Source organism: Penaeus japonicus, unplaced genomic scaffold, assembly GCF_977035675.1.
Source record: "Penaeus japonicus unplaced genomic scaffold, GWHDUDI00000001_assembly GWHDUDI00000018, whole genome shotgun sequence".
In the NCBI taxonomy this organism is placed as follows: domain Eukaryota; kingdom Metazoa; phylum Arthropoda; class Malacostraca; order Decapoda; family Penaeidae; genus Penaeus; species Penaeus japonicus.
In genome coordinates, this window is record NW_028234420.1 from 19,085,442 (window position 1) to 19,090,441 (window position 5,000).

Sequence of the window (5,000 nt, forward strand, 5' to 3'; positions counted from 1 at the left end):
ACGAGGAAGACAAATAGAAAGAATAGGATTGGAAAGTTCGTCGTAACCCCCCCCCCCCACCACTCCCATCCCCTTCCCCGTCTTCTTCCTCTTCCTCTTCCCCATAATCTTCCCCTTCCCTTTCCTCTTCCCCTTCCCCTTCCCTTTCCTTTTCTTCTTCCTCTTCCCCTTCCTCTTCCTCTTCCCCTTCCTTTTCCTCTCCCCTTCCTCTTCCCCTTCCCCTTTCCTCTTCCTCTTCCCCTTCCCCTTCCCCTTCCCCTTTCCCTTCCCCTTCCCCTTCCCCTTCCCTTTCCTCTTCCCCTTCCCCTTCCCTTTCCTTTTCTTCTTCCTCTTCCCCTTCCTCTTCCTCTTCCCCTTCCTTTTCCTCTCCCCTTCCTCTTCCCCTTCCCTTTCCTCTTCCCCTTCCCCTTCCCTTTCCTTTTCTTCTTCCTCTTCCCCTTCCTCTTCCTCTTCCCCTTCCTTTTCCTCTCCCCCTTCCCCTTCCCTTTCCTCTTCCTCTTCCCCTTCCCTTTCCTCTTCCCCTTCCCCTTCCCTTTCCTCTTCCTCTTCCCCTTCCCCTTCCCTTTCCTCTTCCTCTTCCCCTTCCCCTTCCCCTTCCCTTTCCTCTTCCCCTTCCTTTTCCTCTCCCCTTCCTCTTCCCCTTCCCCTTTCCTCTTCCCCTTCCTTTTCCTCTCCCCTTCCTCTTCCCCTTCCCCTTTCCTCTTCCTCTTCCCCTTCCTTTTCCTCTTCCTCTTCCCCTTCCTTTTCCTCTCCCCTTCCTCTTCCTCTTCCCCTTCCCCTTCCCCTTCCTTTTCCTCTCCCCTTCCTCTTCCCCTTCCCCTTTCCTCTTCCTCTTCCCCTTCCTTTTCCTCTTCCTCTTCCCCTTCCTTTTCCTCTCCCCTTCCTCTTCCTCTTCCCCTTCCCTTTCCTCTTCCCCTTAACTTTCCTCTTCCCCTTCCCCTTCCTCTTCCTCTCTCCTTCTCCTCCCCCTTCCCCGTCCTCTTCCTCTTCCCTTTCCTCTTCCTCTTCCTCTCTCCTTCTCCCCCTTCTCCTTCCCCTTCCCCTCCTCCCCACTACACCCCTTTCGCCCCTTTTGGAACCGTGCCAAGGTCTCACTGCTATTCCTGACAGTTGCAACACAAGGCATTGGTTCTGTTTTTTTTCAGCGAAGTCGAACCGCGTCACTTTTTTGGTCCTGTCCGAAATTATGTCTCAAGTCTTTAATTTCTCGCATGTGGACTTAGTGTGTAGTTATGGTTGCAATTTCCTTCGCTGAGTGTTAAAGGAAGTTGGCAGCGAGAAAAATATTCAAATTACTTGTTTTTTTTTCTTCTCTCTCTCTCTCTCTCTCTCTCTCTCTCTTTCACACATCTTTTATAAAAGCGTCACGTCGTTGTTTGATAACACGTCTGGAAAAGGTAATTTTAGGATTTTTTTTTCTCTCTTCTTCTTCTTCTTCTCCTCTTCACTCTCTCTAATAAATCATAGATTGGTGTAAAGCACAGATTATATTCACCATAAGTAACGAAAAAGGCAAATTGTATACTTTATTTAAGAAACACGACGCTTAAAATACAGTATCTTCCACTAGTTAAAGGCGTGGCACTCATATTAACTATACATTGAACACAAAATTATTGTAACTCGGAATCTATGAAGACTATATTTTCAATTACTATTCTGATAAGGAAGGGCATATATTTAAACCTAGTCGAAAACATGCCACACTTACCACACTTACCTGAGAAGACGGAGAGGTGAGTTACAGTTCAGGGTTAATCTATGCTTGCATATTGATTAATATCCTTTGTGTTTGATTCGAAGGAGAAGATGGCGGCTCTCGAGGAGTCCTTTGTATTTTATTATTATTATTTTTTTTTTGTCGGCAATATTTATATTCCACATAGATAAAGATCTTTTTTACTTTTTTTTAAAGATATACTGTTATTGCGTGCTGTGAACAACTCGAATTCAATATGAAATTGATTTTGCAGTTGCAGTACTAATGGAACGGTCTTGAAGTTGATAACGTGTGGAGGATTTCACACAATAAGAGTAAGCAGAGTAAGTCTGAAGAGTAAGCCAGTGGCATTTTTTAAAGGGAACACTGACGCTGATATTGGCTTCTACATTAGTCGATCTACCATGTAAACCTTTCTCTCTCTCTCTCACACTCTGTATTTATATCACTCCCTCCCTCCCTCTCTGTTTCTCTCTATTTCTCTCTCTTCCTCCCCCTCTCTCCTTTCCCTCCCACCCTCCTCCTCTTCCCCTCCCTCTCCCTATATCCCTTTCTTATTCCCCTCTCCCTCTATCCCTTTCTTATTCCCCCTTCCCCTTTCCCTCTCCCTCTATCCCTTTCTTATTCCCCTCTCTCCCTTTCCCTCTCCCTCTATCCCTTTCTTATTCCCCCTTCCCCTTTCCCTCTCCCTCTATCCCTTTCTTATTCCCCTCTCTCCCTCTATCCCTTTCTTATTCCCCCACCCCCTCTATCCCTTTCTTATTCCCCCTTCCCCTTTCCCTCTCCCTCTATCCCTTTCTTATTCCCCCTCCCCCTTTCCCTCTCCCTCTATCCCTTTCTTATTCCCCCTCCCCCTTTCCCTCTCCCTCTATCCCTTTCTTATTCCCCCTCCCCCTTTCCCTCTCCCTCTATCCCTTTCTTATTCCCCCTTCCCCTTTCCCTCTCCCTCTATCCCTTTCTTATTCCCCTCTCTCCCTCTATCCCTTTCTTATTCCCCCTCCCCCTTTCCCTCTCCCTCTATCCCTTTCTTATTCCCCCTCCCTCTATCCCTTTCTTATTCCCCTCTCCCTCTATCCCTTTCTTATTCCCCTCTCCCTCTATCCCTTTCTTATTCCCCCTCCCTCTATCCCTTTCTTATTCCCCTCTCCCTCTATCCCTTTCTTATTCCCCCTCCCTCTATCCCTTTCTTATTCCCCTCTCCCTCTATCCCTTTCTTATTCCCCCTCCCTCTATCCCTTTCTTATTCCCCTCTCTCCTTCTATCCCTTTCTTATTTCCCCTCCCTCTATCCCTTTCTTATTCCCCTCTCTCCCTTTCCCTCTGTTCCTTTCTTATCCCCCCTCCCCCTCTATCCTTTTCTTATTCCCCCTCCCCCTTTCCCTCTCCCTCTCTCCCTCTCCCTCTCATTCTCTCAGTCGAAGTCAAAATACCCACTTAGTGAATAAGTCAACCACATCCCCTTCGCTGTGGTGCCGTGCGCATCCTGATGTTCATTTGTGTATTTAGTGATTTTTTCTTTCTCCTTTACATGCGTTGATGACGTCATGTGATAACGGAGGGTCTGTGCATTCTGATATTACATTATTAGCCTTATAAGTGTTGGATTTACTTAGCTTAAGACGGATTGCAGACTGCATTATTTTTTTTGCAAGTAATATGATATAGATTTTGATTAAGGTCTTTGATGATGTTTGCGTCATAAATGTCGTCTGTTGGTTTGTTTTATCAGATAACGACCCCGAAAAATTGCAATGATACCAAAAACTAGTACTTATAATGATAAATATACATATCAATATGTGTTAGTGTGTGCGCACTGTGTATGTGTCTGGGTTTTATGAATTTTCAAGTTGATACAAAACCTCGACTTACTTGCTTCGAGGAGGTCGTGAGATTGAGAGAAAAACATTAAATTTAAATTGGTTGTTCTTGGTTGTACTTGCTTAGCCAACGCCACGCTGTGCAAACTATGCAAGCCTTCGAACAGGAGAAGAATAGGAGTATGAGTTATTATGTTCTATGTCATTTTTGTGGAAGGTGAAATGCCGAGAGAAAAATGAAAGAAGACCCTGTGAGACTCTTGAACGACTTTGATTTGGCTTTGCATTTAATTCTCGTTTTATTTAGTTCCCTGTGATGTTTTCCTACTTTGACCGAAAATACGTTCGGTCTCATTGAAATAATAGCAAGTCACTGCAATTGCGTTATAACGAGGAATCATCCAGTTTACATTTTTCCTCCTCTTCCAAGTTGGGGGCCATTAAGCGTTACGGGAGTGCAAATAGCCAGATTCAGGAGTGCGAATAGCCAGGTTTGTGAGTGCGAATAGCCAGATTTGGGAGTGCGAATAGCCAGATTCGGGAGTGCGAATAGCCAGATTCGGGAGTGCGAACAGCCAGATATGGGAGTGCGAATAGCCAGATTGGGGAGTGGGAATAGCCAGATGTGGGAGTGCAAATAGCCAGGTTTGGGAGTGCGAATAGCCAGATTCGGAAGTGCAAATAGCCAGATTCGGGAGTGCGAATAGCCAGATTCGAGTAGAGGGCGTGTGTTTCGAACAAAGAATCGAAACAAGCAGTCCTGACACACATGTCCTTTACTCGTATATATATATAGAGAGAGAGAGTCGAAAATGGCAGTATATACATCGATAATGCGTAATGCTGTTGATTATATTGATTATACCACGCGGAAGACACTTGATTTGAAATCAGAGATTGATAAGGAAATTGCAAATTAGGCAAGTTTAAACCGTGTAAGGAAGATTATGTTTAAGGGGAAATGATTGATATAAAATACAGAATTATATAAAAGTATAAAAAGAGGGGAGAGAGAGATATAAACAAACATAGGGAAAGAAAGAGAGAAGAACAGAAGAAAGGAGAAATAGAATGAGAAAGAAGGGACATAAGATAATCGAGAAGGACATAAAGAAAGAAAGAAAAAATAATAAAAAGTCACAATCTTCACAAAAAAAAAAAAAAAAAAAAAAAAAATCTGGGAAAATATCAAATCAAAAATACAATAAATACTCAGAGATAAAAATGGTAATATAAACAGTGCTGTGCTTTTGGCACCGTACTATCTTCAGACAAACGAATAAACTTGTGTTTATATTAGTTCTGTTTTTATTGTAGCAACTATTCGAAAAATAAGATTAATCCACACATACGCACACACGACAAACACAGCAACATGTGCACAAATATGGTTGCAAGTATCATGTCGAGGCGTAAATACAAATGATCACTATCATCATCACTGTTAACATCATCATTACC